General features: G+C 43.7%; 1 long non-coding RNA gene across 1 annotated transcript in view; it reads right to left on the reverse strand.

Moving 5' to 3' along the window:
• Positions 1-22,988, reverse strand: part of LOC145389958 (uncharacterized) — a 41,861-nt gene that overhangs the window by 10,703 nt on the left and 8,170 nt on the right. Inside the window, exon 2 of the long non-coding RNA XR_013895549.1 lies at positions 5,844-6,123. This is a non-coding gene — a long non-coding RNA (uncharacterized LOC145389958). The remainder of the gene's footprint in view (positions 1-5,843; positions 6,124-22,988) is intronic.

The following is a 22,988-nucleotide window of genomic DNA, read 5'->3' on the forward strand; positions in this document are numbered from 1 at the left end:
TACTGACGACATCGTACTCAAGTTTCCCTCCTTTGATAAACCATTCTATCTGACAACTGACGCGAGTGGTACTGCGATAGGTGGGGTATTACAACAGGAAGATGAGGATGGACATCTTAGACCGTTGACATATTTTAGCAGAGCATTAAATAAAGCTGAGCTTAATTATACCACTATCGAGCAAGAAGCCTTAAGTATTGTGTACGGATTGCGGATAAATCGGCCTCTTGTCTTGGGATACAAAGTGATTGTGCAGACGGTTCACCGACCCCTCACGTGGCTCTTTAATGTGAAGGAGCCTTCTGGCAGAATAGCTAGATGGCAGATACCGGTACAGGTTGCCGAATACGACTTAGAGGTATCCTACCTGCCAGGACACCAGAACCGAGTGGCTGACGCCTTGTCACGTCTTCGCAGAGAGCAAAACGAAGATATAGAACTTATAGCTGTTACGAGGTAAGTAGAGAGTGGAGGACACGACACATGGTCTTCTCATAGCCTTCATCAGCCTCTGAACCACGTAGTCTCGTCTGCTTATACTTGCACTTCTCATAGTCCTAATCAGACCTCAGAGCTACCTATCCAAGCCGTATATTACTGTTATCCTGTGTTCTTTTTATCGTTCTTCTTTTTTTCACTTTTTCTGGCCCCATTCATGCCTTTCTGCGTTTTGTTTCAGTCATTTGCTCTCTTTATCTCATACTCTATTTTTTGGTTTTACTCTCTGCTCTTATTCTCTTATCCTACCTCTTTATCTCTCGTATTCCTGCCACGGTTCGCCAATTAAATATTTCACGGTTTATTATGCAGATACGAGGCTGTAAGTAATGACTAGGCAAGATGATATATTGCAGCCGTTGCGAATCAGACAGACATATATGGTAAAAGGTCAGACATAGACTTACATATGCACTTCTAAACTGAACTGGAGGAGAGAGAGAGAGAGAGAGAGAGAGAGAGAGAGAGAGAGAGACATGCACTTCTAAACTGAACTGGAGTAAAGATACATAGAGAGAGAGAGAGAGAGAGAGAGAGAGAGAGTATAAATTTTTCTTTACAGAACACATCTCACACACCGTAAACACACACAGACACAGACACACACACACACACAGACACACACACACCATCTTCTACTTGTACACAGAACCGCCGAAACTTGGACTGTTACACCCGTAGACTTTCAGAGAGCATAATTTCTTATAAAGCGATTTTATGGGCGACCGAAAGTTAGGTTAGGTCACTTTGGGCAGGGTTTGGTCTGATTAGATAATTTTTGGTTGGGTTGGCTTCAGATCGACTACATATAGACGGATTAGGTATGATTGCTTTAGAATAGGTCGGTTTTGATATATTTTGGGTCGGGTTCTATTGGGTTGGGTCAGGCTGGGGTTAGGTTCGGTTGGATTTGGTCATTTGAGGCTTAAGTGGGTTTCGTTAGGTCGGGTATGGTATGGTTAAGTGAGACTGGATAGGATTACGTAGGGTTAGATGCGGTTAGGCTGCATCAGAATTAGTTAGTTTAGGTATGGGGAGGTTACGTGAGATAGTGAGGTTAAATACAATTAGACTGGGTTAGGTGAGGTTAAGTTAGATTAGTTTGGGTTATTTTAGGTTGAATTAGGTCACTCCAGGTTAGGCCAGGTTCAGTTCCAGCAAATATGGATAGGTTAGACGAGACTGGCCTAAAATAAGATTCAAAAACGTTATAAACACAACCCCCTCCTCCCATCTGATTCTGTGACCTACGTCTTGGCTTCAGTCTTTCTCTCCCTATTTCACTCTCTCGTAAAAGTCTTGGTCCCTGTCGAAACGCCTAAATTTACTGCATTGTAAAAGTGGTTTATGCATTGCGGTCTTTTGTTGGTCGGTCCTTCCAAAGCCAAGTATCGCACGAGGTGGACGTGGTTTTGTGTGTGTGTGTTTGTGTGTGTGTGTGTGTGTGTGTACGTGTGTGTGTGTGTGTGTGTGTGTGTGTGTGTGTGTGTGTGTGTGTGTGTGTGTGTGTGTGTGTGTGTGTGTGTGTGTGTGTGTGTGTGTGTGTGTGTGTGTGTGTGTGTGTGTGTGTGTGTGTGTGTGTGTGTGTGTGTGTGTGTGTGTGTGTGTGTGTGTGTGTGTGTGTACGTGTGTGTGTGTGTGTGTGTGTGTGCGCAAACGTGTGTACTTGGCTGATATCCACATGCATACACACAAAGGCCAGGACACACAGAGTAGTTGTTTATGTGTGTGGGTTTATGAATAGACTACACTTACACTCAGGCCAGGACAGACATAGGGTAGTGTGTGTGTGCGTATGTGTTTGTATGTGTTAACAGAATACACATACAGAGTACCATGTGTGTGAACAAAATATGTAGAGTAGCATGTGTGTGTGTACGTGTGAATAGAATACACATGTAGACGTGTGTGCTACCCACACTGACACCCTCTAATTCTTTCAGCCAGGATTGGAGACGTAGCGTGTATATGTCAGGACTCCATATTATAATTACAAATCATAATAGATAGCATGATGGATAGATAGATAGACAGATAGATAGACAGACAGATAGAAGCAGCAAGTACGTGTGGTCATTCAAGTGCATATACATACATACCAGTTCTCACAAACCACTTACTAAAGTCAGTCAATAATATCTTTACAAACACTCCCGACGCAGTGCCAAGCGACATAGGTTTCATAGCACCCTTTTTTTTTTTTTTTTTTTTTAGGGATTTATGTGTATTAAACCTTAAGGATTCTTTAGTATGTTGCGTTTATTGTTTTGATATAGACAATTTCTATCAGTAACCTTCAGAATGAAACCAAGGTGTAATGTACAAAATAATTCGCTATGGAAAACGTGTTAGGAAATCTCAAGAGTCACATATAATATGGGCCAAAACCTTATGACATCTAACCTTCAATCCGATGACCTAAGAGTAATAAGGGGGATATGAAGACTAAAGCTCACCATTTCAAGTAGGAAAGTCTGCTTCCTAAATTAATAAAATTGCTTGTCGGTATCCACACTATAATGAACCCCTTCAATACAATGTCTACTAGATTTAATTATTGCAACTACCAGGAGATTTTATTCAACTTATGACATCTCAAAACTCTTCACCTTAAGTGGAACATACAAAGAAAGAGACAGACGGAAGCAGAGACTAACAGAGAGACAGAGGCACAGGCAGAGGAAGATTTAGAGAGAGAGAGATTGGATCAGTTACAAGGACAGGGAAAACTGAGGAGAGGAAATCAGGTAAGGAGAAGGGTAGAAAGACCGAGAAAGAGAGAGACTGAGACAGAGAGCAGGAGGCAGAGACAGAGAACATGATGCAGAGGTGAGTGCATGCAACTGAATGAGGTAAACGTGAGAGGATGTGGGGTTTGGAAGTGGAGGAAATGGAACGATTCTTTCAGTCCAAAATGGAAGAGGCTGAAAGAGTGCGCACATATTCATTCACGCAAACACTGATACAAGCACTGATCAGCGCATGCACGCACACTAATACACGCAGGCACTAATAAGCACTGATACACACAGGCACTGATACACTATCTATCTATCCATCTATATACCTAGGCTGCTTCCCCCAAGGAAAGGGAGGTAGCCGAGACAGGACGAGACACTCCCCATTTACTCATCCATTCAAACACAGTCATTCGCATCTTAGCCCCAAAGGGGAGAAGGGACAAATCCTCACCGCACCACACTGCACAAGGGTCAACTGCGCAATGCAATCAGTGACATCCGCAGCAGGGCCCGACAGCAGAGCTGCTTTACCCCTGCCACATCATAACAGACTCATCCCCTTACCCGCACCTGACCTGAAATAGCTGATCAGACCAAATGGGGGAGAATATCCCCTCAGGGCTGCGTCATCACTTATTCATTCACAATTTCTCTCCACCCATTTCTGTCACGCACAGCCACTCTTCCTTGCTCAACAGACGTCCCTCTTGCATCTAGCGCTCTCTTCACACTGTCCATCCATCCTATTTGTGGTCCTCCTCTCAGCCTGACACCTCTCACATCAGATCTAGTTATCTTTTTCACCAATCGCTCATTATCCATTCTCTCCATATGCCCAAACCATCGCAACACCCTCTGCTCACCTCTACCAGCCATCTCCCGAACAACTCCAGTTCTCCTTCGCACTTCATCATTCCGCACTCGATCCATACGAGTCACTCCACACATACTCCTCAGACACCTCATCTCCATTACATTCAAACTTTTCCTCTCTGCTACACCCATATTCCATATTTCAGCCCCATACAATGCAGTCGGTACCACAACACCCTCATACAGCCTTTTCTTTACATCCATTCTAAGCAAACGACATCTAAACACTTTTTTCATTCCTCCCAGCACCTTTCCTACTTCATTTATTCTAAACTTCACTTCTGCATCTATTCTTCCATCCACAGAAACATGTGACCCTAGATATTTAAAACACTCTACCTCCCCAAGCAACTCGCCATTCAAAACTATATTCATCCCCCTACCATCTACCAACCTCGTACACTTCATCACTTTACTCTTATTCCCATTTACTTTCAATTTCCTCCTTTCACACACCCTTCCAAACTCCTCTACCAACTGTCTCAATCTCTCCTCTGAATCAGCCACCAGTGCAGTATCATCTGCAAACAGCAGCTGCTTCAGATTCCACTCTCCACCATCAACATTCACCAGACTCAGACCTCCACCTAAAACTCTTGCATTCACCTCCCTTACAACACGATCCATGTAAATATTAAACAACCAAGGCAACATCACACATCCCTGTCGCAGCCCCACTCTCACAGGAAACCAATCACTCACAGCATTTCCCACTCTTACACACGCTCTACTATTTACATAAAAACTTTTCACCCCTTTTAGTAACCTACCATCAAGTCCATACAATCTTAAAACAGTCCACAAAGCCTCCCTATCAATTCCATCATACGCTTTCTCTAAATCCATAAATGCCCAAAACACATCCTTACCTTTCGCTAAATACTTTTCACACACTTGTCTCACAGCAAACACCTCATCAACGCATCCCCTCCCTCTCCTAAAGCCACACTGCTCATCACCAATCACTCCCTCTGTACCCTCTCTAACTCTCATAATTAACACTATACCATACACCTTACCTACAACACTCAACAGACTTATACCCCTAAAGCTAGTACATTCATACTTATCACCCTTGCCTTTATACAACGGGACCACACAAGCACTTGCCCAGTCAATTGGCACCATACCTTTCTCAAAGCACACATTCAACAATCTTACTAACCAGTCAACAATAGTCACTCCACCACCCTTCAGGCTTGAGATTTTATTAGGTCTTGTGGTATTATTCTTACAAAGCTCATGGCCTCATAGTGCAAGGGATTGATTCCTGGCACTGCAGCATCCTATCCTATCATCATCAGCATCATCATCATTGTCGCTGTTGTCAATGAGCAAGTAATATGAGTACCTAGATTAAGTTAACTGGCACTGTACTCTCTAGTGGTGGAAAGATCTACTTAGCCTACTGAGCCTGGCACTGCCACTAATCCTAATTATCATCATTAGGCATTATCATTAGCTCTCATCATTAGGCATTATCATTATCAATAGCTCTGCCTCCTTTTCCCACCCAAGGATGGGGTGAGGAATTCTCGAATAAAATTTCATAAGTAAGGGAGCAACTGCAATACTCTGTACATCTCAACTTGGCTAAGAGTGATTTAGAAAGGATGCAAAGTCAGTATTGCATCCTTGTCTTACTCTGCTTCAGGGCTTTGGGGATTGGCCTGCAAATGACACAAATCTTTGCCAAGTCAAGGTGGACAAACCAAAAATGTTCTAACTCACTTTTCAGAAGGGCGGTAATAGCCGTAGTTGTAGTGGTAGGTGTAGTAGTAGCAGTAGATAAGCTTTGAAGACAGATGGCCTAAGGTAACCTCTTCTGACCAGTTAATTTCCCCACAGGTTAAAGGCCACTGTGTTACAAGGAGCTTGCAGCACCAACCCCAATGTAGCATTGTTGCCCATCGCAGCATCGACATCAATCGCAGCATCACTAACCCCGTCGGCAGTGGTAACACCAACACAGCAACAACGGAAACATCAACACGAGTTTCACAGGCAGCCCCTGAAAATGTGGCAGGTTTTTAGAAGATAATCTCAGCTCTGTTGATAATTTAACTCTTTGTCTGTGGAGGTGTTCAATACAGATCTTAGTTAACTCTTAATGTATTGGTGCTGGAGTGGCACTACTAGGATGAAAGGGGGGAGATTGCCTTCCCTATCCCCCAACAGGAGAAAGGTGCACTACAGAAGGGTAACTCAGCCTGCCATCCACTGAATTCATATTCTGATGGGCCTGGGGTTGCAACTACTACAGCTACTAGTACACGAGAACAAATATGAACAAATCCATTTTACATCATTTGTCTGGCTCAATTCCCTGGTAATAGTCCCTCATGTACTTCCTTATTCCCAGAAAGGAAGATTGTGGACTGCAGCAGAACATGACAATCCTATGGTTCTGCATTATTTACATAATTCTTAATGACTAGTATTATTCTTGTGTTACTCTTTTGTTACTACTCAAGACTGAATATGAAAAGATAGCAATTTAGATAAACAGGTAGTAGGAAACGGGGTTGTAGACAGACTTAATTTCTTCACAGAGAGGGCTGTCTCCTAATATGAATAAAACAGTCTGGTGGTAGCAAGTACAAACTATATGACATCAGCAGAAGGCCCCATACTACAGGTCCCTTTGGCAAAATAAAAGATGTCACTGCCAAAAGAAAAAAAAAATCCTGCACTTTTCCCCCCATGTAAGATGAGGTACTTTAACTGGTTATAATAATAATAATAATAATAATAATAAGCTATCTATCTATCTATAGCCCGACGCCCTAATCCTGCAAAGGGTGGCCGCAGACAAAACGCCTCCAAGTCACTCTGTCACCCACCATTTGACTCCCCTCCCCCCAACTCACCCCCCCCTCCCTCATATACCTCTCAACTCCATCTCTCCACCTCATCCTCGGTCTACCCCTCCCTCTCCCTCTCTCCACCTCACCTACATACACCCTCTTAGTCAGTCTTTCATTCTCCATTCTCTCCAAATGTCCAAACCACCTCAGTGTATTTCTCCTAATCTTTTCAACCACATCCACATCTACCCCACAACGTTCCTTCACTTCTTCATTTGTCAACCTGTCCCTCCATGTCACTCCACATGCTCCTCTCAAGTAACTCATTTCCACTGCTCTCACTCTTGACTTGTTCCCCTCTTGCAAGGTCCACGCCTCGCTTCCATACGTTAGGGTAGGGATCACAATACCATCATGCAGTGACTTCTTAACTTCCATACTCACCTCTCTATTTCTCATCACTGCTTTCAGTGTACCAACAACCTTTCTTCCCTGCTGTACCCTTTCACATACTTCATCCCCCAAAGTTCCATCCTTACTCATCACACTACCCAAGTACTTGAATGCACTCACATTCTCCATATCCTCACCATCCAACCTCACTGCACACTCTGTGACTTCATTCCTCTCAAACACCATAACTTTTCGTTTGTTTACATTAACTTTCAGCTTCCTCCTCCTACACACTGTCCCAAATTCATTCACCAAACCTTGCAACTCCCATTCATCTTCACTCAACAGTACTGTATCATCAGCAAACAGCAACACCAGAAGCTTCCAAATCTCACCCTCATTCATTAGGGCCACCCCCACATCCACTGCCCTACCCTGCACCTCTTTTACAACCCCATCCATATATATATTAAACAGCCATAGAGACATCACACAACCCTGTTTCAGTCCCACATTGAGATCAAAGAATTCACTCAGCTCACCATCCACTCGCACCGAAGCCCTAGCTCCCTCGTACATACTCTTCACAGCACTCAACAATTTCCCCTCCACTCCATATATTCTTAATACCTTCCACATACCTTGCCTATCTATTCTGTCATAAGCTTTCTCCAAGTCCATGAAGGCAGCATACACTTTCCTTCCCTTCTCTAGATACTTCTCCACTAAACATCTTAGAACAAATATCTGATCTACACACCCTTTTTCCTTCCTAAATCCCCCTTGTTCTTCTCCAACTAGCTCCTCTGTCATATGCCTAACCCTATCAATGAGTATTCTACCACATATTTTACCAGTCACACTAAGAAGGCAAATACCCCTATGGTTACCACATACTTCTCTCTCCCCTTTTCCTTTGTACAGAGGAACAATTATACCTGATTTCCAGTCCTCTGGAACCCTTCCCTCTTCCCAAGCCAATCTACACAACTTCCATAACCACTCCACAACAATCTCACCCCCATACCTAGGCATTTCACCACACACTCCATCAATTCCTGGGGCCTTTCCCAGCTTAATCTTCTTCATCGCTTCCACTACTTCCGACCTACTGATCTCTTCCTCCCTCCTCTCATCTCTTCTTCTCCCAGCCATTCCCCAACCACTTATACTCACACTGCTCTCTCTCCCTACATTCAACAAATCCTCAAAGTGCTCCTTCCATCTCCTCAATTTCTCTCTCTTCTCCACCAACAATCTATTATTCCTATCTTTCACTCCCCTAGTATTTCCCCTTTCACACTGCCTTACTTTCTTTACCTCCTTCCAAAACAATTTCTTACTTTCCCTCCATTTCACACTCAGATTCCTCCCAAACTCTTCATCCACTTTCTTCTTACTCTCCTTCACCAGTCTCTTAACCTCCCTTCTCCTGCTCACATATACCTCTCTCTTCTCTCTCTCATCTTCTCCCCTACCTCTACTCGCCAACCATTCATCATATGCCTTCTTCTTTTGTTCCACAGCTCGTTTCACCTCATCATTCCACCATGCTGTCCCTTGCACACCCTTGCATCTCCTCCTCACTCCACAAACCGCCTCACACGCTGCGCTTATCTCTTCCGTGAATATCTTACATACGTCTTCCACCCCTTCCATCTGCTCTAGCTCATACCTTCCCAATCTTTCTTCCACTATGCTCTTATACTCTGTCATTGTCTCACTAACTTGCAATTTCTCCACTCTTCTCACAGGAGCTGCTTCCTCCTGTCTTCCCCTTCGTCTCCTCAACCACTTTCTTTGCAGCTCTACCTTGGCCATCACTAAGTGATGGTCCGAGACTCCATTCCCCCACCCTCTCAACACTCTTGCATCCAACACTTGTCTTCTCATTCGCTCATCCACACACACGTAGTCTATCATTACCTTTCGTTCAACAAGTTCACCATCCATCCTCCTCATTACTCTCCATGTATACCGGTGAATCATCCTATGACGAAAGTAGGTGTTGGCTATTGCCAACCCCTTACCAGCACAGATCTCCACCAAAGCACTACCATTCCCATCTACTTCAGCTGGCACACCCCACTGACCAACCACTCCATCCACTCGTACATTCCCAACTTTACCATTCATGTCTCCGATCAACAGCACTCTCTCGCTCCTCTCAAACTTGTCCATACATGCTTCTAATAATAATGATAATAATAAATCATCCATCATCCAATCCTACATCGGCCAATGAGGCAAGTTGATCCTAACATTTAAGATGAGAGTGACCAGCCTCACTCATCCCTGAATGGCATTACGTGAGCAATAAACTCCAACCACCCCTTGGATATAAACCTTCACCAGCTCAATCCAACTGGAACATCACAATTACCCACTAAGTCACCAGGCACAAAAATTTGGTTATATGATTACCATCCAGCACAGTAAATGTTTCCCTGGTGTACAGGAAACCATTTGGCTTGTCACTCAGTGTAGAGTCACCCACAGACAGAAGGAAGGGGAAAGAATGAAGGAAAGAAAGACAGAAGAGGGGGTGTAAAGTCACCTGTAAGCAGAAGGATGAGGAAAGAATTAAGGAAAGAAAGAGAGAAGAGGATGGAAGGAAAGAAGGATGGAGGAGAGGAAAGGGCAGACCCCCGAGAGCAGCTCTACATCGAGTGAGTGGATGGTGAGCGCTCCCACCTACCACAAATAATAATAATAGTAATAATAAAAAGTACTTTAATAACCCTGTCTCCTGCCATTTCACTGATCCCCCCCTCTCATATACCTCTCCATTCCTACCTTATCCTCAGTCTCCCTTTCCTTCTCCCTCAACTCCCTATTCCAAATGAGGAGGATGGTGGACCATAGGAGAAAGGGAACTTCTGGTTTCCTGTCCAGGCAGCTGGCTGCTATTAACGTGGCAGCTGGTTGGTATTAATTTGGCTTTCTTCTCCCCCCCTGCTCCCTCTCTGTAGGCGGTTTCCATGGCTCAGTCAAATCTATCTATCTATCTATCTATCTATTGCCAGACGCCTCAATCCCGTATGGGGTGGCCACAAACAAATCGCCTCCAAGTCGCCCTGTCCCCCGCCATTTCACTGCCCTGCTCCCAACTCACACCCCCCTCTCTCATATATCTCTCCACCCCATCCCTCCATCTCATCCTCAGCCTCCCCCTCCCTCTTCCCTCCTCCACCTCACTCACATACACTCTCTTCGTCAGTCTTTCACACTCCATCCTCTCCACATGGCCAAACCACCTCAGTGTGTTCCTCATAACGCTTCCTATCACATCCACATCCACACCACAACGCTCCTTTATATCTTCATTCGTCAGCCTGTCTCTCCACGTGACTCCACAGGCTCCTCTTAAATAACTCATTTCCACTGCTCTCACTCTTGACTTGTGTCCTTCCAACAATGTCCAAGCTTCACTTCCATACGTTAGAGTTGGTATCACAATACTGTCATGTAGTAACTTTTTTACTTCCATGCTCACTTCCCTGTTTCTTATCACTGCTTTCAAGGAACCAGCAACCTTTCTTCCCTGCTGTACCCTTTCAAGCACTTCACCCTCCAAACCTCCATCCTTACTCATCACACAACCCAAATACCTAAATGTACTCACATTTTCCAATTCCTCACCATCTAACCTCGCTGTACATTCACTAACTTCACCTCTCTCAAAGACCATCACTTTACTCTTCCCTACATTCACCTTTAGGTTCCGTTTCTTACACACTCTCTCAAACTCATCCACCAAGCCTTGCAGCTCCCCTTCGTCTTCACTCAACAACACAGTATCATCTGCAAACAACAGTACAGGGAGTTTCCAAACACTATCCTCTCTCACCAGGCCCACTACAACATCCACTACCCTACCTTGAACCTCTTTTATTACCCCATCTATGTACAGATTGAACAACCATGGAGACATGACACATCCCTGTTTCAACCCAACTTTCAAAGAGAAAAATTCACTTAGTTCACCATCCACACGTACTGCAGCCTTCGCACCATCGTACATACTCTTCACAGCATTCAACAACTTCCCATCTACTCCATATATTCTTAACACTTTCCACAACCCTTATCTATCCACCCTGTCATATGCTTTCTCCAAATCCATGAAAGCCGCATACAACTTCTTTCCCTTCTCTAGAAACTTTTCCACTCAAGATCTAAGAATGAATATCTGATCTACACAACCTCTTCCCTTCCTAAAGCCTCCCTGTTCTTCTCCAACTAATTTCTCTGCTCTTTCTCTAACTCTGTCTATAAGTATCCTACCATACACTTTTCCTATTATACTAAGAAGACAAATGCCCCTATGATTACCACACACTTCTTTTTCCCCTTTTCCTTTGTACAAGGGAATAATTATACCTGACTTCCAATCCTCCGGGACTCTACCTTCCTCCCAGGCCAATCTGCACATCTTCCACATCCATTCTACTACTATCTCTCCCCCATGCTTCAGCATTTCACCACACACTCCATCAATTCCTGGGGCTTTCCCAGATTTAACTTTCTTCATTGCTTCCACAACTTTTATCCTACTGATTTCTTCCTGTCTTCTCACCTCCCTCCTTCTCCCAGCCATTCCCCAGCCACTTATACTCGCATTACTTCCATCCTCTACGTTCAACAATTCCTTAAAGTGTTCTCTCCATCTGCTCACTTTTTCTCCCTTCTCCACTAGTAATCTACCATTTTATCTTTCACTCCCCTGCTAACTTCACTTCCACCCTCTCTTACTCTTTTCACTTCTCTCCAGAACATTTTCTTACAGTCCCTCCACTTTACACTCAAATTCCTTCCAAATTCCTCATCCACTCTCTTCTTACTCTCTCTTACTAATCTTTTCACCTCTCTCTTCCTTTCCACATATAACTCTCTCTTCTGCCTCTCAACTTCTTCCACGCCCCTATTTCTCATCCATTCATTGTATGCTTTCTTCTTTTGTGTCACAGCCTGTTTCACCTCTTCAGTCCACCATGCTGTTCCTTGCACCCCCCTCCGTCTTCTCTTCTTTCCACACACCACATCACATGCTGCACATATTTCTTCTGTAAATATCTTACACACACCTTCCACGTCTCCCATCTGCTCCAATTCATATTTGCCCAATCGTTCCTCCACTTCTCTCTTATACTCTGCCTTTTTCTCATCCTCTTGTAACTTTTCCACTCTCCTTGCAACTACTCCTTCCTCTCGTCTTTCCCTTCTTCTATTCCTCCATCTCACTTGCATCCTAATTCTGGCCACCACCAAGTAGTGGTCAGAAAGTCCACTCCCCCAACCTATATACACTCTTGCATCCTTTACACATCTTCGCATCCTTTCATCCACACACACTTAATCAATCATTGCCTTCCTTTCATTCAGTTCACCACCCACCCTTCTCATCACTCGCCATGTATACCTGTGGATCATTTTATGCCTGAAGAGGGTATTGGCTATCACCAACCCCCTCCCAGCACAAATGTCCACTAACGCACTCCCATTCTCATCTATCTCGGCAGGCACACCCCACTCACCAACTATTCCATCCACCTTCACATTACCAACTTTACCATTCATATCACCAATCAAAAACACTCTCTTATTCCTTCCAAACTTTTCCATGCACACTTCCACATTTGTCCAGAACTCTTCTTTCACTCTTCTAGCACGATCTTGCGTTGGCGCATACACACACACAATCGCCCACATTTGTATTCCAACTTTCAACTTTACCCACACAATCCTTGACCCAACTGATCCATACTGTCTTATGCTCCTCTTCCATCTTTTACTCACAACTATACACACTCCTTCCTTTGCCCTCTCATTCTCACCTACTCCTGCGCATATACCCCATCCATACTCCCATTCTCTCACACTTTCTCCTCTCCATTTTGTTTCAGTTATTCCACATAAATCCACTTTCGCACCCTCAAGCACCTGGACAATCTCTCTCTCTTTCACCTCATCATTCGCTCCTCTTACATTCCATGTACTCATTACCAAGTCCTTTGTCCGGTCCTGGGTCGTCATCGTTTGGTCAGTCCTTGTCCGAGGCTTCTTGTTTGTTTTTTTAGTTAGTTGTTTTCCGGGTAGGGGCACTAACCCTCCGCCAACCCTTTTAGTCGCCTTTTACGACAAGCAGGGATACTGGGGGAGTATTCTCAGTCAACTCACACACCTGAAAATATACTACACATTAGTTCTTTCCTTTCAAACCTTGATTAACAAAAGCAGCTTGTTGGCAGCAAGAACATTATCATCTGGAGACAACATGAGTTAAATAACTTGTCAATACCAAATGCAAGATGTTTTCAATAATAATTCATCCATCCATCCATCATCCAATCCTACATTGCCCCCTGTGGAGCATAGGAGCCCGGGGCTAGGTAATTGGTCCCGATAATTATGATGAGAGTGACCTGCCTCACTCATCCCTGAGTGGCATTACATAAGCAATCAACCCCAACCACCCCTTGGATATAAACCTTCACCGGCTCAATCCAATTGGAACATCACAATTACCCACTAAGTCACCAGGCGCCAAAATTTGGTTATATGGTTACAACCCAGCATAGTAAATGGTTTCCTGGTGCACAGGAAACCATTTGACTTGTCACTCAGTGTAGTCACCCACAGGCTGAAGGAAGGGGAAAGAATGAAGCAAAGAAAGACAGAAGAGGGAATGTAAAGTCACCCGTAGGCAGAAGGACAAGGAAAGAATGAAGGAAAGAAAGACAAAAGAGAATAGAAGGAAAGAAGGATGGAGGAGAGGAAAGGGCAGACACCCGAGAACAGCGCTACATCGAGTGAGGGGATGGTGAGCGCCCCCACCTACTACAAATAATATATAATAATAGTCATAATAATAACTACTTTAAGAATAACGAGAACTACTCTAAGTCTCAATGGCATGCCTAATGGGCCACATCCCCACACATCATTCAAGCCCCTGAAATCCTGATACAACAACACAGGCATAACTATCCACACACATGCATTTCATAAAAACCATCCAATAATCCATCCAACTTTTCAATTTAAATAAGTGCTGTCAATCCTCATCATGTACTCCCCCATACAAATGTCATCCAATCATCATCTATCTGCTCAGCAAAAAATCAAACACACACCAAAATGAGATATTGGTCTCTGGTTTGAATAAATCTACACTACCTGTCTACCTATAGCAGGACACCTTAATCCTGTAAGGGGTGGCCACAAACAAATTGCCTCCAAGTCACCCTGTCTCCTGCCATTTCACTGATCCCCCCTCTCATTTACCTCTCCATTCCTAAATTATCGTCAGTCTCCCCTTCCTTCTCCCTCAACTCCCTATGCCAAATGAGTAGGATAGTGGACTGTAGGAGAAAGGGAACTTCTGGTTTCCTGTCCAGGCAGCTGGCTGGTATTAACGTGGCAGCTGGTTGGTATTAATTTGGCTTTCTTCTCCCCCCCTGCTCCCTCTCTGTAGGCGGTTTCCATGGCTCAGTCAACTCACACACCTGAAAATATACTATACATTAGTTCTTTCCTTTCAAACCTTGATTAACAAAAGTAGCTTGTTGGCAGCAAGAACATTATCATCTGGAGACAACATGAGTTAAAAAACTTGTCAATACCAAATGCAAGATGTTTTTAATAATAATTCATCCATCTATCCATCATCCAATCCTACATTGCCCCATGTGGAGCATAGGAGCCCGGGGCTAGGCAACTGGTCCCGACATTTAAGATGAGAGTGACCAGCCTCACTCATTCCTGAGTGGCATTACATAAGCAATCAACCCCAACCACCCCTTGGATATAAACCTTCACCAGCTCAATCCAACTGGAACATCACAATTACCCACTAACCCACCAGGCGCCAAAATCTGGTTATATGGTTACAACCCAGCATAGTAAATGGTTTCCTGATATAGACATAATTTCCATCAGTAACCTTCAGAATGACACCAAGGTGTAATGTACAAAATAATTCGCTGTGGAAAACGTGTCACGAAATCTCAAGTCACATATAATATGGGCCAAAAGCTTATGACATCTAACCTTCAATCAGATGACCTAACAGTAATGAGGGGGATATGAAGACTAAAGCTCACCCTTTCAATTAGGAAAGGTTGCTTCCTAAATGAATTTGCTTGTCGGTATCCACACTATAATGAACCCCTTCAATACGATGTCTACTAGATTTAATTATTGCAACTACCAGGAGATTTTATTCAACTTATGACATCTCAAAACTCTTCACCTTAAGTGGAACTGCCGAGACAGACAAAGAAAGAGACAGATGGAAGCAGAGACTAACAGAGAGACAGAGGCACAGGCAGAGGAAGATTTAGAGGAAGAGAGATTGGATCACTTGCAAGGACAGGGAAAACTGAGGAGAGGAAATCAGGTAAGGAGAAGGGTAGAAGGACAGAGAGAGAGACTGAGACAGAGAGCAGGAGGGAGAGACAGAGAACATGATGCAGAGGTGAGTGCATGCAACTGAGTGAGGTAAATGTGAGAGGATGCGGGGTTTGGAAGTGGACGAAATGGAATGATTCTTTCAGTCCAAAATGGAAGGGGCTGAAAGAGTGCGTAGGATGGGAGCAAGAAAGAGGAAGGAGAAAATAAGTTACTTAATGACCAAGTGTAAGATGGTGAATTGAAGTAGGAAATGCAAATGTGGAAGACAGGAAGACAAGAGATTATTAATGAGAAGCAATGGAAAATAGTGATTTGAAAGCAGGAAATGCATACATGGAAGGCAAGACAATGCTTGATAGTGTCCTGGTACCAACACAGACGTCAGGCAGTGAAATCTGAACAGTGATAGCGAGGTAAACAAAGAATATTTACACTCCCACTATATTTTGCATTCTGAAGTAAGGCGAAGAGCTGTGAAATAGAACACTTTCTGTTTAAATTTTAACAACTGAACAGAAGACAGAGCTGTGAAATAACTATGCACCTCACATTTCAAGAAATATATTATATTTAAACTTTTTTTTTTAGCATAAACATATATTTTGGCTACTCAGAACTATCAGACACGCTGAAATGTATGGGGTAATATTGTTTGGTTTCAGTTTCATGGATGGGAGAGAGTTCGTTACCTTTCTGTTTGATTTAGTTCAGGAAGACAGCTGTTCAGGAGAGGAGCACAAACACCCCAAAGAGGAGAGAGAGAGAGAGAGAGAGAGAGAGAGAGAGAGAGAGAGAGAGAGAGAGAGAGAGAGAGAGAGAGAGAGAGAGAGAGAGAGAGAGAGAGAACAAAAACCAAACACAAAGCCAACGAGAACTACAACACTATGGAAAAAAAGAGAAAGAAAAAGGAACTCCAGAGCATAAAAACATGTAAGCCTTCAACAGAATACCTTGGGCAATATATATATATATATATATATATATATATATATATATATATATATATATGTGTGTGTGTGTGTGTGTGTGTGTGTTGAATTGTCTGTGTGTATGCAGGAGAGCCTGTGTATGCGTCGTGGAGGGACACTGCGTTTGGAGGGATGGCCGAGTTCATAGTGATCCTTTGTGGATGGAGGTTTGGGTATGCATGTTAATAAATATGTGTATGTGGGGGGGGGGGGGAATATAGCAGTGTCTAAGGTGAATCTGCAGCATGTGTGTAAGTGCAGTAGTGTGTGGGACGGTGTGGCCTTATGTGTTCAGGGACAGCTGCATGTATATGAAGGTATGGCTATGTATATAGAAACAGAACTTTGTGTGTCGATTTATGGATATATATGTGTATATGAATCAACATTTGTGAAGATGTCATGGTGTAGGAATGATTGGAGGTGCGGGTTACGTCTGTTGAGGTGGACCTACGTGTGTGGAAGTGAGGTTGGGGTTACGTAGGTGGAGATAGGGCTACGTGTGGAGGTTTGGATATGTAAAGGAGTGGGTGTTTGTGTGGAGGGATGGCGTGTGTCCTTGGAGGCGAGACTGTGCAGAGCTGTGGCTGTGTGCCTGGACGTGTGGTGGGATGCTGGTGTGGTTCTGTGTTAGGTTGTCTTTGTGTCTGTGTTTTTGAACGTGTGCCTGTTTGTATGAGTGTGTGTGTGTGTGTGTGTGTATATATATATATATATATATATATATATATATATATATATATATATATATATGTGTGTGTGTGTGTGTGTGTGTGTGTACTTGACTGATATCCACATGCATACACACAAAGGCCAGGACACACAGAGTAGTTGTTTATGTGTGTGGGTTTATGAATAGACTACACTTACACTCAGGCCAGGACAGACATAGGGTAGTGTGTGTGTGCGTATGTTTGTATGTGTTAACAGAATACACATACAGAGTACCATGTGTGTGAACAGAATAAATATGCAGAGTAGCATGGAGTAAAGATATATATATATATATATATATATATATATATATATATATATATAGAGAGAGAGAGAGAGAGAGAGAGAGAGAGAGAGAGAGAGAGAGAGAGAGAGAGAGAGACAGACAGACAGACAGACAGAGTATAAATTTTTCTTTACAGAACACAACTCACACACCGTAAACACACACAGACACAGACACAGACACACACACACACACACACACACACACACACACACACATAGACAGACACACACACACCATCTTCCAGGGCTGTTTCTAGCCTTTTGGGGGCCCTAGGCAGAATGCTGTTTGGGGGCCCCTATCTTATGAAACTATGGGATGCCAGACGAAAAGGCGCGAACAAAAGCCAAGAGAGCCAAGAAATAGCCAAGCACCACAACCTCGAGTCACTTTACACATATTTTAATTTCTTAAAAAGCTAATATTGGCAGCTTGGGGGCCTCCTAGTGGCATCGGGGGCCCTAGGCAACCGCATACTTCGCCTATAGCAAGAAACGGCCCTGCCATCTTCTACTTGTACACAGAACCGGCGAAACTTAGACTGTTACACCCGTAGACTTTCAGAGAGCATAATTTCTTATAAAGCGATTTTATGGGCGACCGAAAGTTAGGTTAGGTCACTTTGGGCAGGGTTTGGTCTGATTAGATAATTTTTGGTTGGGTTGGGTTCAGATCGACTACATATAGACGGATTAGGTTAGATTGCTTTAGAATAGGTCGGTTTTGATATATTTTGGGTCGGGTTCTATTGGGTTGGGTTAGGCTGGGTTAGGTTCGGCTGGATTTGGTCATTTGAGGCTTGAGTGGGTTTCGTTAGGTCGGGTATGGTATGGTTAAGTGAGACTGGGTAGGATTAGGCAGGGTTAGATGCGGTTAGGCTGCGTCAGAATTAGTTAGTTTAGGTATGGGGAGGTTACGTGAGATAGTGAGATTCAATACAATTAGACTGGGTTAGGTGAGGTTAAGTTAGATTAGTTTGGGTTATTTTAGGTTGAATTAGGTCACTCGAAGTTAGGCCAGGTTCAGTTCCAGCAAATATGGATAAGTTAGGCAAGACTGGCCTAAAATAAGATTCAGAAAACGTTATAAACACAACCCCCTCCTCCCATCTGATTCTGTGACCTACGTCTTGGCTTCAGTCTTTCTCTCCCTATTTCACTCTCTCGTAAAAGTCTTGGTCCCTGTCGAAACGCCTAAATTTACTGCATTGTCAAAGTGGTTTATGCATTGCGGTCTTTTGTTGGTCGGTCCTTCCAAAGTCAAGTATCGCGGAGGTGGACGTGGTTTTGTGTGTGTGTGTGTGTGTGTGTGTGTGTGTGTGTGTGTGTGTGTGTGTGTGTGTGTGTGTGTGTGTGTGTGTAGTTGTGCGTGTGTGCTTCGTGTTCCATGTATTTTCTGTTTCTTGTGTTCCGATTTAAGTCTGTTTTATATATTAGGTTTGTGCTTTGTGTTACTGCAGATTTATGTGCCTGAATTGAGAGGTATATGAGGGAGGGGGGCGTGAGTTGGGGGGAGGGTAGTCAAATGGTGGGTGACAAAGCGACTTGGAGGCGTTTTGTCTGCGGCCACCATTTGCGGGATTAGGGCGTCGGGCTATAGACAGATAGATAGATAGATGTTTCGTGTGACTGAAGGTGAACTGCTTAAGCGTAGTACCTTTTATAGTAACGATTATTTCTTCCTGAATACAGCAAATGTTTTTAGTGTATTTCGCTCTCTGGACGATTGTATAAGACCTTCTTGGAAAGGACTAGAATTACAAAGATTGCAGTCGATACAGTCTTATGCGTGATGAGTGGTATGTGTGGTGTGGTGTAGTATGGTGTGTGGTATGGGTGTGGTATGGTGTGGTGCTGCGCAGTGTAGTTTGGTGTGAACAAGGTGAGAGGTATGGTGTGATGTGGGCGGGGTGAGCGGTGATGTGTGATGCTGTTTGGTGCAATGTGTTGTGTTGTGTTGTGGTGTGTTGTTCTGTGTTGTGGTGTGGTACAATGACATGCGGTATGGTGCAGTGTGGTGCGTTGCGGTGTGGTGTTTTGAGGTGTGACGTGGTTTGATTTGGTGTGGTTTGGTGTTTGGTGTGATGTGGTGTTGTACAGTGTGGTATAGTTCAGCGTGGTGTGGCGCAGTGTGGAGTGGTGTGGTGTGGCGCGGTGAAGTGCAGTGTGGTGCGGTTCGGTGTGGTGTGATGTGGTTTATAGAGTATGATGTGATATGGCTTGGTGTGGTGTGGCTTGGTGCGTTATTGTATGGTGCTAAGCAGTGTTTTATGGTGTAGTCAGCATGGTGTGATGTAGTGCACAGTGGCGTGTTGTAGTGTAGTGTGGTGTGGTGTGCTGTAACGGAGCGTGGTGTAGGTCAGTGTGTTGGATTGTGGTGTCGTGAGGTGTGAGGTATTGTCAGGCGTGTTGAAGTGTGGTGTGGTGAGGAGTGGTGTGGGTTAGTTTGATGTGATATCGCGTGATGTGGTGTGGTGCACTGTGGTACAATGGCGTGTGGTGTGGTGTGGTGTGATGAGTGTGGTGTGATGCGGGTGGTATGAGCGGTGTATTGTGGTAGGATGCTGTGTGGTGTGGTGAGGCGCTGGGGTGAGTTTAGTGATGTGGTACTGCGCTGAGGCGAGCTTATCCTAGTGGCGTGGTGCCGTGTGGTGTGAGGCAGTGTAGTGTGATGTTGTGTGACAGTCTGGTGTAGAGGTGTGATGTGTGATGCAGTACGATGTGGTGTGGTGTGGTTTGCTGTGGTGTGGTGGGATGCTGTGGTGTGGAGATGTGAGGGTGTGTGAGAGCCAGCAGGTGTCCACTGTGGCGCGGGACACCAACGGGTTCACCCCCACACTTTACGTTGAAAATAGTCCCCCACCCAGCCTTGGTCACGTTCAGGGTTCACACACCCCTGAATACAAATACCTTTCTCAAACTTCACGAATCAACATACATACCACACACACACAAATACAATATCTACATTTAAACTTAACTAATCTAGCTATCTATATACCTAGGCTGCTTCCCCCACACAAAGGGAGGTAGCCGAGACAGGACGACACACTCCCAATTTACTCATCCAAACACACTCAGTTATTCGTATCTTAGACCCAAGGGGGAGAAGGGACAGATCCTCACTGGATGAACATGTTTACATTTTTAAAGCTCTTAGTGACCTAAAATACCCTCCATATTTTATCCACAGAACTAGAAAGAGTGTCACTAAAATACACATAAGTAAATACAAAAAAGAAAAACCTGAGAAAAGAATAATAGTACTCACACCCTGTGTAGCGGACACTGTTTCTCCCTGTATGAATATGGCAGGAATACAGGTAGTCAGAGCAGGAAATACGACTGTGGGTAAGTTAGTCAGAAAACTAACAAATACGTAAAAAGAACAAACAAAGCAGGTGTGTATAAAATTTCGTGCAAAGATTGCGAAAAGGTACCGTACATGTGGGAGAGACTTTTAGGGGGTTGATAAAAGGTTAAAGGAAAATAAATATGATATGAGAGTTTTTAATCTCAACAATGCTACTGTACAACACGGATTTGATACCGAACATGGAACACTGGAATAAGGCAAAGTTTGTGCTACATGAGAGTAATATAACTAAACGTAATGTGTCGAGTCTGCCCATATTGCTGATAGAATAATTTTAATCAGAATAGAGGATTTTATTCACTTGCCAAACCTTAAGCCCACCATTTAACTAGCGGAAGAGCTAAAATAGGGTAGTTAGTTCTGGTTGTTCAAAAGCATCACGTCAGTATCTTGGAGCTATGAGGCTTGCTGAAGTCGCTGAATGTAAAAATTATATGCCAATCCTGAAGCTCGTCTTGGCGAAATCATAGCTCTCTGTACAGGTTAAGAACTAGACTCACGCTCTTATATCATTTATGACTCAAAATTAGTCCAAGCATAACTTCCTGATTTTTGGCACACTCTCCACGGGGTAGCCTGTACATGTGAGTGAGGGGAGAACCTATGAATATATGCATCTGGTGGAGAGAGGACATAGGGTATAGAACCATGTGAGAAATTCGGGGCGATAAATGTATTACGAAGAACGAGCTCCAACTTTTTACTTCTTTCGTTTCGCTACTGGTTTCACGGGCCAACTATTTTCTGTCACTGAACATGTGTGTCACGTTCTGGCAATTCTAACTAACCTAGAATATCCTGCCTCGTTTTTTCCCTCCCTCTCTCTCTCTCTCTCTTTCTCCTGGGAGTTGCCTGTATGTCTGTCCAACTACCTCTCTAAATGCTGCAGACCACTGCCGTCGTATTATAAGTTGTTTTAGTGATGTCGTAGCATATCTACTTTAGTGATTTACTCTGCACATCACACCTCAACTGCATTAATATATACTACTAATGCAATTGTGTTGATATTAAAGCAACACAAATAACAAAGAAGATAATGTCATAGTGTAGCGGGCCAAACAGATCACCAAGAAACGTGTGCTACAAAGCTGGAGTGCCATTTAGAGTACGGTCTCGTGTGTGTGTGTGTGTGTGTGTGTGTGTGTGTGTGTGTGTGTGTGTGTGAAACCCTTTCATGTCTAAAAGTCTCTTCAAAGCTGAAAGTCTCTTCAAAGCCGTCATATGGAGACAGTAAGAGTGAAATAAAAGAGAAAATGTCATCTCACAGGAGAGGTAAAATCCTTTCAGGCCGGAGTGCTTAAAAAGGACGCGATAGCATCTCAAGGAAAGGTTGTGTCTGTCTGTCTCATTAACGTTTTGGGATGCGAGGTACTTCATTCCCGGCGACATGAGCGAGGCCACACCACACCATTCAAAGCCACTCTCTCTTACCACATGACGCCAAAGGCATAATCAATGGGTCTTGAAGCTCCAGCATCTATTATATTTGTATCCAGTTAATTTATTTTTACTAACTCCAAACGATATGGTTCAGTTTGGGAGAGAGTTTTCAAGAGAGGTTTGATACTCGTATAACCTTCATTAACACCTCCCCCAGGAGAGGGAAAAAAAAAAAAAAATAAGTCCAACGGTATTCTCAGTTGGAGAAAATCGTCTGCAAATAGAAAGAAATACCTAAAAAACTGTGAGTAGTCTGATGGAATTTATAATTACGAAATCTGTGTAAGTTGCGGCGATCTATCCTTGGAATGTTATGACTTGTCTCAGGTAAAAATAATCACCTGATGTTAATTTGAATACAATAGTTGTGTCCATACCAGCTTAAGGATAATCGAAAGTTACCAACGATTATACTGACAGACTTCTCAGAGCTGAATAACCTTGTATTAGCCTGACTAAAATACCCAGATGCATC

The sequence above is a fragment of the Coenobita brevimanus genome, unplaced genomic scaffold, assembly GCF_032717465.1.
Source record: "Coenobita brevimanus isolate Jiangsu-jjx unplaced genomic scaffold, ASM3271746v2 jjx.HiC_scaffold_2656, whole genome shotgun sequence".
Classification (NCBI taxonomy): Eukaryota; Metazoa; Arthropoda; class Malacostraca; order Decapoda; family Coenobitidae; genus Coenobita; species Coenobita brevimanus.